At 36.3% G+C, this 13,419-nt stretch overlaps 1 pseudogene; it reads right to left on the reverse strand.

Moving 5' to 3' along the window:
• Positions 1–1,215: 1,215 nt before the first annotated feature.
• LOC110900795 lies at positions 1,216–9,589 on the reverse strand (annotated as a pseudogene).
• Positions 9,590–13,419: the final 3,830 nt, after the last annotated feature.

The raw sequence follows: 13,419 nt of genomic DNA on the forward strand, positions 1-13,419 counted from the left end.
TTTATTTTTTTTATAAAAAAATCGCTAGTTTTAGTAGACAAATTTTTTTTTATTTGGCGTTCCCATTTACACCTTCCCATATATATATAGGGAGAGGATCATGAGAAAACTACATATAAATGAGAAAACTAGAAAACTAACTAAAAAAAGCCAAAAAAAAGTTAAAAAACATACTAAATTTTTTTTTACAATTTTTAATAAAAAAATCGCTAGTTTTTATGCCTAGAAAAAAAATTTTCAAAAAAAAAAATTGTTGTATTGCACATGTGCAATATATGTGAGTATATGTGTACTACACATATGCACTATATCCATAATAGTACACATGTGCAATACAACCAAAAAACTAACTAAAAAAACCAAAAAAAACATGCCAAATTTTTTTTTTAATTTTTTTATATATATATATATGGGAAGGTTTAAATGGGAACGCCAAATATTGTGAGAACCGTGAGAACGAATGAAAAGACTGCGAGAACTTGGTTAAAAACAATTTAAATTCAAAATTTCTTTTTACACCTATCATTATCATTCGAATACAATATTAGAAATTTAAATTATACACGTTTAAATTTACGTGAATTCGTAAATAATGAAAATTTACACGTGTAAGTTTGTCATTTGCACATGTGTAAATTTGTTATATTTACACGTGTGTAAAAAATCTAATAAATTGATTTTGAGAGGATAAATGAATTATTTAATGTTGTAAATTCTTTTTTTTTTTTTTTGATGTTGTGTCTTAATTACAATGAGGTTTGTATTAAAAAAAATTGGGTTTGATTGGTTTATGCATTCGTTCTCACGGTTCTCGCAATATTTAGCGTTCTCCAAATAACCCTCCCCTATATATATACTAGTGGGAAACCCGCGCGTTGCGGCGGAGTCGACAAGACGGGGTGGGAACATAAATTTTATGTAAGTTGTATATATAGATAAAAGATTTAACCAGTTAAGATATAAAAGACAACCATAATCAACCCAATCATAAATAGAATTGAAATTTCGACCTCTATGTGTACAATACAAAAAGGGCAAGTAATACTAGAGGAACATTGGGTGATTGGGTAAAAATTTGGGCGCTCAGCAGTAACCAATATGCTATGCTGGCTTGAGCGTCATAGGGTGTCCTCAAGGCTTCGGCCTCATGACCCGTGCTAACGGTCTATTTTGATGCTCACCAAGAACATAACAAACGATATATCCCGATTTAGCACTATGTAATGGCCCATTCTCATACCATACAAGATTTCGATTATACAAATTCTCAATGGAATTTTTAAAAATTAAAAAAACTTGGTTTAGAAAGCAGGAGCACATGAAATATCGACCGATCGGTTTTGGGTTCATGAAACTCGTACTTTCTTCCTGGCCCTAATCATCACAAGAGAAAACCCCATTAGTGACATGATTACAACCTGCACAAACAGCAAGAAACGAAACAGTTAACGTGAGCCTCAGTCACTTTATGTACAAGGAAATAAAATGGGTCCCACAAAAGAAAGTAATTTATATTATTTCAAGTTAGTTAACAGTTGAAAAACAAACTTACTGATATTGCAGGAGGTATGCCAACGAGTGGATCTTGAAAGAATTTATTCGCTAGCGCAAGGGCCAACAAACTACTCTGCATACCTATATAAAATAAATTTTTATATTAAGGGTGAGTGTCACATATTTAAATAGTAACGAAAATATTAGTTTTGGCCATTTTTGAGACATGTCAAGGAGGAGATGGTGAACCTGTTTCATAAGAAAGTGTTCTTTAAAGAGGTTTGACTTCTGGTTCATTGCGAAAAGCAACGCCAGTAAATGCATATCCAAGTATAAACGCTGATAAATGAAATGAGGTAACAAGCAACAAAACTGATAGCCCAAAGGGCGATAAAATCGAATTTATGTTAATTGCAAGAGGAGCCCCGACACATAGAGAAGTCACTAAAACTGATAATGGCAGCAAAAAGGGTTTGATAGCATCTGTATATACAAAAAGAAAACACCCGTAACAGAAAAATTAAAAAAAAAAAGCTGAGCTTGACTTTTAAAGTGAAATTTCTTACTTGTCAAGTACATACTTACCGATTAAGAAGCAAGCCAGCAGCAATAGGCGAAACAACAATCTGCAAAATATTGGAAACCATTCCTTTTACGTCAACATGCAGCCTCTTTCCGATGAGCAATAGAGACAATAGTGGGGTCACGAAAACAGCTGTAGCAGTAGATATTGATGTCATAACGATGCTTAGTGGGGCCATCATGGGGTGCGTTAGAAAAATGGCGTAATTTGACAACTGGGCCCCGCTAACACAAGATGTTAGCATGATCCCAGTGCGCCTGAATCAAACATTCTTGGAGTTAAAGCATACATATACTATAACAAGAATATATCGCTTGATATAGCTCGGTTTAAAAGTGAGCCGGGCCGGCTCGGCTCTTTTAGAAAGTGAGTCTAACTCGGCTCGGCTTGTAATGAGCCGGATTGGCTCGGTTTAGCTCGCTTTTTAGCTCGGCTCGACTTAGCTCGGATCATTTTACTTATAATATATTTTATTTGTATATACATTATAATATATTACAAAAAAAACTAATTATTATTTACAAGTATTTAGGTTTCTAATTTGATATCTATGGCTTATTTGAAGGTTGATTACCATGCTAATGAACTAACTATTATTTCGTCGAAGTTTAATACTTATTTTGTGTTGTTTAACTTGATTTTGGCTTGTGATGTATTAGGTCGAACTTAATCTTTAGAGCTATGTGCTAATTTTTATTTTTAAAATCGAGCCAAAGCAAGCCCAGCCGAGCCAGCTTGGTTTAAAACCAAGCCGAGCTCGAGCTTTGATTTTCAGCTCGATTTTGAATCCGATCCGAGCCAAGCCAGCTCGGTTTATAATCGAGCCGAGCCCGAGCTTGCCCTAGCTCGGCTCAGCTTGGCTCATGAACCGCCCTACCTACAAGAGAAGGTCTAAGCCCATATTATTACTTGTAGGAAAAGTTATGTGAAAATGGAGTTAATATGAGGAGAAGCTACAAGCTAGGTTCAAAAATATAAACCCCATTTCCTTTTTTTAACCTTCAGCTCATTGAATGTAGAATGTAAATAAAGATTTCGGCTTATTGGATGAAAAAACTGAATAAAAATGGTCTTTCTATATTATAATTTAAAAAAAAAAAAAACTTTGCCAAGTTCACTCTATTTTTCTCTCTTTAAACTAACTGAGGGCTTAAACATTATTAACGAATTGCGAGTTAGACTATTTTTTTACCAACTAAGCCATCACAAGTACAACGAGAGAACAACCCAAAAGAAGGAAAATACACAGAACTTGATCAAAATACATCCCCTCGAACATACACCAGCTCTCCAAATTAGATACTGCGATCCTAGACCAGGGCCGGCTCAACCATTTTGGTGGCCTAAGGCGAAATAAAATCTTGTGGCCTTTTTCCCAAAAAAATGTATGTAATTGAACGTTAAACTTGAAGGGCCCAAGTGTAATTATTTGAAAGATTGTGTTAAAACTTAAAAACAAGGAAAAAATTGCTGAACCAGGGATTCGAACCTGGGTCTCACCAGCATCCATACATAAACAAAACCACTACACTACCAACCATCAATGTGTTGTTAACTCACACCCTAAATCTTTTATAAATGGACTGTGGTTTCATCAAATTGTGAAGGCCCTATAGTTTTGGTGTCCCAAGGCCCAAGCCTCGTTTGGCTTACCCTTGGGCCGGCCCTGCCCTAGACCTTTAGGCCATCCACCAGTACGCTATTATCTTTCTCCACCAGCATCAAAGCAGTGAGTTAGACTATTATTTGTAGTGAGTTAGACTATTATTTGTTGTCTGTTGGCACACGCCACATGTATATGCCCTGCAAAACATTTATTTTCATTCACGATACTTGTCATTAAGTATACCATTATCTTAAGGCAATGGCACGTGGCACATGTATCGCTGCATTCGCTCGTGTCTATCGGCTATCACAAATCACAATCGAACCTCTGATTCTGAAAATATTGCAGCCTTTCACATATCTCAGCAACATCTCTATTCACATGCCACTGACTGTATAGCATTGTCATCCTACACATAATGTAATTTTAATACTACTGTGGCATTATCATTAACATACCACTGTATAACACTTTTTTTTCTGTCATACGCACCGTTTTATTTGGGAACCCATGAGTTTACTAATAGAGTATTGATGAAAACGGGGTTGGGTATCATACATGGGCCGTATATATGGATGTTTTTCAAGTATCACGTTTTTTTCCGTAAAAACCCCATCATTCTAGGGTTTCTAAACTCTTCATCACCTTTAACAACGTTAATCGGAACACGCCGCTTAAATCGGAGCACAAGTAGAGTAACGTTACCGATCAGTCCGTTGATCGAGTAACTAGCAGAAGAACCCGATACAAACAAGTTCTCCACAGTTTGTTATTCAGATCTCTATTCGGTCATCTTTCCAAACTACAACACACGATAACTTTAAACTTTATAGTGTGTGATTTGACCAGGAAATGATTGGAGGTGATTGCTACTTTTAATAAGCTGTCATAGTTGTCAAATTCGATTTCAACAAATCTTTTCCTTTTCCTTCAATTTCTAGAACATTCTCCGTAACATGAAGACGTGTCGGGTTCTTCTACTAGTGGTATTTTAATGAAGTATTGAAGATTGAATGTGCAAACCCAACCGTTTTTTACTACGGAAATGGTGGCTATGCGAAATACAAACCGAAACCGTTTTTTACTACGGAAACGGTGGCTATGCGAAATACAAACCGTAATCTTTTGTGACTTTGGGAAACACGAGTTTTCTTTTTTGAGCTTGATGGATGTCCGTTATCTCAGTTGAGGCGGGCATTGTTTAAATCTGAATATAACTAGATGTTACGTGTAACTTCGTTAAACCAAGAACAAAGCCTATTTCGAAACACATGTGTTTGTATCAGCGTTGTTTATCACCCTGTGTGAGCATTGGAAACCCGACAAATAGTCTTGACAACTGTGACAGCTTATCTATCTGTGTGTGGCACATCCATCCTGTTATAGCAATCGATATGATTAATTTTACAGATTTTTTTCTAATTAGCGTTGTTAACTACCAAAAGAATGCATACACAAATAGTTCTAGTGGACGAAGCAAAGAGACCGTTGTGTATCTGAATCAGGTTCTTAAACAAACACTACTAAAGATGAGTTGGTGATAAATACCGGAGCTGTTATCTCGGTTGTTCAGTACTTCCCTCAAATTTCTTTTTAAGAGCTTCCCAGATAGAATAAGCATTTTCGTCGTGTTGAAGCAACACAAATATATCCTCCTTAACAGCTTGTTGTAGCAAATTGATCATCATCTTTTCTGCTTTATAACTCTCTCTCTCTCTCTTGCTTAGTGAACTCTGAAATGATTTTATCAACACCCACTGAATTCTTTGGCCTCTCATATTCAGTTTCGATGCTCTCCCAAGCTTTTAAATGATTCGCCTGCACCCAATTCTCAAACCTTTTCTTCAACCCGTGATAATCTTCAATTCCCATAAGTTTCAGGGGTTTTTTGCATTGTTCCGATTTCATTCTCCATTGTCATGTTCTTAGCAATGTCGGATGCAGTAGTAGGAGTTGTAGCAAACGCATTGTAAAATTCAGAATCCATGTTTACTTAGCACGTTTTTCAAGATCAGTGACAAATAAACGAAATCCTGATGTTCACAATAGTGGATCCCTGATGTTCAAATAAATGGAACCCTGATGTTCAAATAAGTGGAACTCCTGATGTTCAAATAAGTGGAACTCCTGATGTTCAAATAAGTGGAAGTCCTGATATTCAAATAAGTGGAACTCCTGATGTTCAAATAAGTGGAAGTCCTGATGTTCAAATAAGCGGAAGTCCTGATGTTCAAATAAGCTGAAGTCCTAATGTTCAAATAAGCGGAAGTCCTGATGTTCAAATAAGCGGAAGTCCTGATGTTCAAATAAGCGGACCAGAATGTTCGAATAAGCGGACCAGAATGTTCAAATGAGCGGACCAGAATGTTCGAATAAGCGGACCAGAATGTTCAAATGAACGGAACTACAGACTTAGTGCACCTATGAGCGAACCAGGTGTTTAAATAAGCGGATCTACAGAGGAATTTGGAGCGAACCTATCAAATTACATGGTCACAAAAGCGGATCTACAAACTGTCCATAAAAGCAGAACCTATTCGGATATTGATTTGACCCATTTTTAGTACGTATTTAAGCCTCAAACTTTAAAGGATTTATCAATGATCAATTATCTACAATCTGTGAAATTTTGAGCGAATTTCGACCGTAAAATCTCGTTCTGATGAAGAAAGAAGGTGTAGAAGTAAGAATTTTAGATGAAATCCAGCAAATCTCTATAGAACTCCTCCTCCTGAAGCTCTGATACCACTTGTAGGATCGAGTTCTGACCCGCACGAGTCTATCAGAGGAGTTTTCGTCAATTACAGGTGTGGAAAACAAGTAATCAACATAGAATCAGCTTGCAAATCTCTTTAAACACCTTTCTGTATTGATTTATAACAATTTATATCCAAATCTCGATCCGGCAGCACTTCGGTACGAGTTACAAGATCACCTCTTCGTGGTTCGCTTATGTGCACCTATTTATAGGTGTTGAGGTTCCCTCCAAGGTACATGGACACATAAGCGGACCTGACACATAAGCGGACCTCCTAGTGACATATAAGCGGACCTGACACATAAGCGGACCTGACACATAAGCGGACCTACCAGGTTAAACCTATATGCTATCCTATTTTCTCATAAAACATGCCCTGATCTAACAATCTAAAACTAAGATTCGATAAAAGACGAAGTCGACAGATGTAGTGCACTAACAATACTCCTCTACCAACAGTTAGCAGTTGGGTGGTGCATGAAGAAGCATGAACGGTTGAAGTGACTTATCAACATGGGGTGAAATATTCATTGCCGATGGAGGAAATGTTGAAGACAGAGAGGCTATATCTACTTGAACAACTCTGTGATTTAGCACCTTTAAACGATGCAAGATCCAGGGTTGCAGTGATATTCAAGTATAGGCTGCGGCAAAGAAAAGACGAGATGATGGCGTTATACACCAATCTAAAATATGATGATGAATCTGAAGAAAGTGAGGAACAAAGCGATGGGTACATCTCTGATGTAATCCCATCCACAGAAGACTATTAGCTTATTTTAACTTCGTATTATTGTAATCTTATAAAATATTAATCAATGGTAATCAATTATTAACAAACGCCACGAACGCCAAAAAAATTAACTATGTGATACAAAAAAATTAATTCAACGAGACAGATCCAAAAAACAGTAAAACGCCAAAGTAATTAATGAATCTATTTAACGCCAAAATTATCTTAGACGCCAAAAATTAAGCAGCATGTGACACACGAAATCGGGAAAAAAAGAATATTGAAAAGACAAAAAAAACCCTCAGATTATATCCCGCGCCACGTGTTGGGCCAGGATGCGTTCTCCCATTCTCACACTTTAGAGCGTTTTCTACTGACCTCGTACCTATATATATATTGGACAAAGATCCGTTAGGAACCACCCTTTATTGCGAGAACCGCGAGAACCAATGTGAACACAACAAAAAATGCCTAAAAATAGCTAAAAAACACACAAATATTTTTTATTTTTTTATAAAAAAATCGCTACTTTTAGTAGCCAAAATTTTTTTCTATTTGGCGTTCCCATTTAAACTTTCCCATATATATATATATATATATATATATATAGGGAGAGGATCATGAGAAAACTACATATAAATGAGAAAACTAGAAAACTAACTAAAAAAGCCAAAAAAAAAAAAAAGCTAAAAAGCATACTAATTTTTTTTTACAATTTTTAATAAAAAAATCGCTAGTATTTATGCCTAGAAAAAAATTTTCAAAAAAAAAATTTGTTTTATTGCACATGTGCAATATATGTGAGTATATGTGTACTACACATGTGCACTATATCCATAATAGTGCACATGTGCAATACAACCAAAAAACTAACTAAAAAAACCAAAAAAAAACATGCCAAAATTTTTTTTTTAATTTTTTATATATATATATATGGGAAGGTTTAAATGGGAACGCCAAATATTGTGAGAACCGTGAGAACGAATGAAAAGACTGCGAGAACTTGGTTAAAAACAATTTAAATTCAAAATTTCTTTTTACACCTATCATTATCATTCGAATACAATATTAGAAATTTTAATTATACACGTTTAAATTTACGTGAATTCGTAAATAATGAAAATTTACACGTGTAAGTTTGTCATTTACACATGTGTAAATTTGTTATATTTACACGTGTGTAAAAAATCTAATAAAGTGATTTTGAGAGGATAAATGAATTATTTAATGTTGTAAATTCTTTTTTTTTTTTTTTGATGTTGTGTCTTAATTACAATGAGGTTTGTATTAAAAAAAATTGGGTTTGATTGGTTTTTGCATTCGTTCTCACGGTTCTCGCAATATTTAGCGTTCTCGAGATAACCCTCCCCTATATATATACTAGTGGGAAACCCGCGCGTTGCGGCGGAGTCGACAAGACGGGGTGGGAACATAAATTTTTTGTAAGTTGTATATATAGATAAAAGATTTAACCAGTTAAGATATAAAAGACAACCATAATCAACCCAATCATAAATAGAATTGAAATTTCGACCTCTATGTGTACAATACAAAAAGGGCAAGTAATACTACAGGAACATTGGGTGATTGGGTAAAAATTTGGGCGCTCAGCAGTAACCAATATGCTGGCTTGAGCGTCATAGGGTGGCCTCAAGGCTTCGGCCTCATGACCCGTGCTAACGGTCTATTTTGATGCTCACCAAGAACATAACAAACGATATATCCCGATTTAGCACTATGTAATGGCCCATTCTCATACCATACAAGATTTCGATTATACAAATTCTCAATGGAATTTTTAAAAATTAAAAAAACTCGGTTTAGAAAGCAGGAGCACATGAAATATCGACTGATCGGTTTTGGGTTCATGAAACTCGTACTTTCTTCCTGGCCCTAATCATCACAAGAGAAAACCCCATTAGTGACATGATTACAACCTGCACAAACAGCAAGAAACGAAACAGTTAACGTGAGCCTCAGTCACTTTATGTACAAGGAAATAAAATGGGTCCCACAAAAGAAAGTAATTTATATACAAAAAGAAAACACCCGTAACAGAAAAATTAAAAAAAAAAAGCTGAGCTTGACTTTTAATGTGAAACTTCTTACTTGTCAAGTACATACTTACCGATTAAGAAGCAAGCCAGCAGCAATAGGCGAAACAACAATCTGCAAAATATTGGAAACCATTCCTTTTACGTCAACATGCAGCCTCTTTCCGATGAGCAATAGAGACAATAGTGGGGTCACGAAAACAACTGTAGCAGTAGATATTGATGTCATGACGATGCTTAGTGGGGCCATCATGGGGTGCGTTAGAAAAATGGCGTAATTTGACAACTGGGCCCCGCTAACACAAGATGTTAGCATGATCCCAGCGCCTGAATCAAACATTCTTGGAGTTAAAGCATACATATACTATAACAAGAATATATCGCTTGATATAGCTTGGTTTAAAAGTGAGCCGGGCCGGCTCGGCTTGTAACGAGCCGGATTGGCTCGGTTTGGCTCGCTTTTTAGCTCGGCTCGACTTAGCTCGGATCATTTTACTTATAATATATTTTATTTGTATATACATTATAATATATTACAAAAAAACTAATTATATTTAGGTTTCTAATTTGATATCTATGGCTTATTTGAAGGTTGATTACCATGCTAATGAACTAACTATTATTTCGTCGAAGTTAATACTTATTTTGTGTTGTTTGACTTGATTTTGGCTTGTGATGTATTAGGTCGAACTTAATCTTTAGAGCTATGTGCTAATTTTTATTTTTAAAATCGAGCCAAAGCAAGCCGAGCCGAGCCAGCTTGGTTTAAAACCAAGCCGAGCTCGAGCTTTGATTTTCAGCTCGATTTTGAATCTGATCCGAGCCAAGCCAGCTCGGTTTATAATCGAGCCGAGCCCGAGCTTGCCCTAGCTCGGCTCAGCTTGGCTCATGAACCGCCCTACCTACAAGAGAAGGTCTAAGCCCATATTATTACTTGTAGTAAAGTTATATGAAAATGGAGTTAATATGAGGAGAAGCTACAAGCTAGGTTCAAAAATATAAACCCCATTTCCTTTTTTTAACCTTCAGCTCATTGAATGTAGAATGTAAATAAAGATTTCGGCTTATTGGATGAAAAAACTGAATAAAAATGGTCTTTCTATATTATAATTTAAAAAAAAAAAAACTTTGCCAAGTTCACTCTATTTTTCTCTCTTTAAACTTTAAACTAACTGAGGGCTTAAACATTATTAACGAATTGCGAGTTAGACTATTTTTTTACCAACTAAGCCATCACAAGTACAACAAGGGAACAACCCAAAAGAAGGAAAATACACAGAACTTGATCAAAATACATCCCCTCGAACATACACCAGCTCTCCAAATTAGATACTGCGATCCTAGACCAGGGCCGGCTCAACCATTTTGGTGGCCTAAGGCGAAATAAAATCTTGTGGCATTTTTCCCAAAAAAATGTATGTAACTAAAAGTTAAACTTGAAGGGTCTAAGTGTAATTATTTGAAAGATTGTGTTAAAACTTAAAAACAAGGAAAAAATTGATGAACCAGGGATTCGAACCTGGGTCTCACCAGCATCCATACATAAACAAAACCACTACACTACCAACCATCAATGTGTTGTTAACCCACACCCTAAATCTTTTATAAATGGACTGTGGTTTCATCAAATTGTGGAGGCCCTATAGTTTTGGTGGCCCAAGGCCCAAGCCTCGTTTGATGAACCAGATATGGATGTTTTTCAAGTATCACGTTTTTTTCCGTAAAAACCCCATCATTCTAGGGTTTCTAAACTCTTCATCACCTTTAACAACGTTAATCGGAACACGCCGCTTAAATCGGAGCACAAGTAGAGTAACGTTACCGATCAGTCCGTTGATCGAGTAACTAGCAAAAGAACCCGACACAAACAAGTTCTCCACAGTTTGTTATTCAGATCTCTATTCGGTCATCTTTCCAAACTACAACACACGATAACTTTAAACTTTATAGTGTGTGATTTGACCAAGGAAATGATTGGAGGTGATTGCTACTTTTAATAAGCTGTCATAGTTGTCAAATTCGATTTCAACAAATCTTTTCCTTTTCCTTCAATTTCTAGAACATTCTCCGTAACATGAAGACGTGTCGGGTTCTTCTACTAGTGGTATTTTAATGAAGTATTGAAGATTGAATGTGCAAACCCAACCGTTTTTTACTACGGGAACGGTGGCTATGCGAAATATAAACCGCAACCGTTTTTTACTACGGAAACGGTGGCTATGCGAAATACAAACCGCAATCTTTTGTGACTATGGGAAACACAAGTTTTCTTTTTTGAGCTTGATGGATGTCCGTTATCTCAGTTGAGGCGGGCATTGTTTAAATCTGAATATAACTAGATGTTACGTGTAACTTCGTTAAACCAAGAACAAAGCCTATTTCGAAACACATGTGTTCGTATCAGCGTTGTTTATCACCCTGTGTGAGCATTGGAAACCCGACAAACAGTCTTGACAACTGTGACAGCTTATCTATCTGTGTGTGGCACATCCATCCTGTTATAGCAATCGATATGATTAATTTTACAGATTTTTTTCTAATTAGCGTTGTTAACTACCAAAAGAATGCATACACAAATAGTTCTAGTGGACGAAGCAAAGAGACCGTTGTGTATCTGAATCAGGTTCTCAAACAAACACTACTAAAGATGAGTTGGTGATAAATACCGGAGCTGTTATCTCGGTTGTTCAGTACTTTCGTGATAATAAAACAAGCAGACATTGATTTTGCCAAGATTGAAGGAAAGAATCTGGCCATAAGCATTGTGGATTCTCAGCGTTATTCGAATGTAAGTGGATCGAGTGATACGCTTATCTATTCTGGTCCAGGTGGGCATGGTTTGTTCGGGAGTAAATCACCACCCAAAGATCAACAACTTGTGAGTGGGAATATGACTATGAAGACGTGTCGGGTTCTGCTAGTTATTCGGAATGTTTCGAATCATCACAGAAGACGTGTCGGGTTCTGCTAGTTATTCGGAATGTTTCGAATCATAACAGAAGACGGATGCGGTTTGCATATTCAATCTTCATTGCTTCATTAAAATTACAACACACGATAAAATGCTTGGAAAATTGCATCAACTCTCCTATATCAACATACTCTTCTCCAGACGCTTAGTTGTTATGAATGACAACTTGAGGGGTCTAATTAACTTTCAGATTCATATTCAGAAAACAGACGATTTGTCAAAAAACCGGTTGATGAAACCGAAGCTGTTATTTCTGTTGTTCAGTACTTCCGAGATCTGAACCAACCGAAATCCACAAATTCCAACAAATTGCATCAGGAAGCTCAACTTGAACGGACGATATGTATCTTCTATCATGTGACAGACCCAATTCTTGCAAGTTAAATCCACAATCAACGTATACAGGTGCAAGAGAATGACGAGTTATTTCAGTTATTTCTGTTGATCTTCATCTTCATCTTCATCTTCATATTCAAATGAAAGCAGCCAAAGGTTTGTCCGGTTTCAAAGCCGGTTGAGGATTACGAGTGTTCTACAGTCGTTCAAAGCCAGTTGATGATTACAAGGATCGTTCTAATAGATTAAAGAGAGAATAAACCAATTTTTACCATCTTTTACCCATAGTATACGGGCCGTATAACAATATACGACCCGTATACAATCATCGTATACATAGTATACGATCGGTAAAAAAATTTTCACATGTTGTATACGACCGTACGACCCGTATTTAAAGGGTGAAAAATGACCTGGTAAATTTTTTCACATGGTGTATACGGGTCGTATAATAGTATACGGCCCGTATTCTCAGGGTAGAAAATGGTTTACTCTCTTTAATCTATTACAGCGATCCAAATAATCAGTTCAAACTTTCAACAATCAACATCTGATAGGCCTGGTAACCGGAAGAGAAATCAATTGTGTTTTTTTAGTTGCTTCTCTTGTTAAGTTTCTGAACCAACCGAAATCCACAAATTCCAACTGTTTCTTCATAGATTCCGTCCGGTTTCCAAACTCTTTCACTCAAAGTTAATATTCACTGTGGTGGATGCAAGCATAAAGTTAGAAAAATACTCAAGAAGATTGAAGGGTACACAACTGAAGGTTCAGTGCACGAAAAGTTTCTTATGAACGATATGTATCAGGAAGCTCAACTTGAACGGACGATATGTATCAACAACTTGTGAGTGGGAATATGGCTATGAAGAATAGTATGGATA

This window comes from Helianthus annuus, chromosome 13, assembly GCF_002127325.2.
Source record: "Helianthus annuus cultivar XRQ/B chromosome 13, HanXRQr2.0-SUNRISE, whole genome shotgun sequence".
In the NCBI taxonomy this organism is placed as follows: Eukaryota; Viridiplantae; Streptophyta; class Magnoliopsida; order Asterales; family Asteraceae; genus Helianthus; species Helianthus annuus.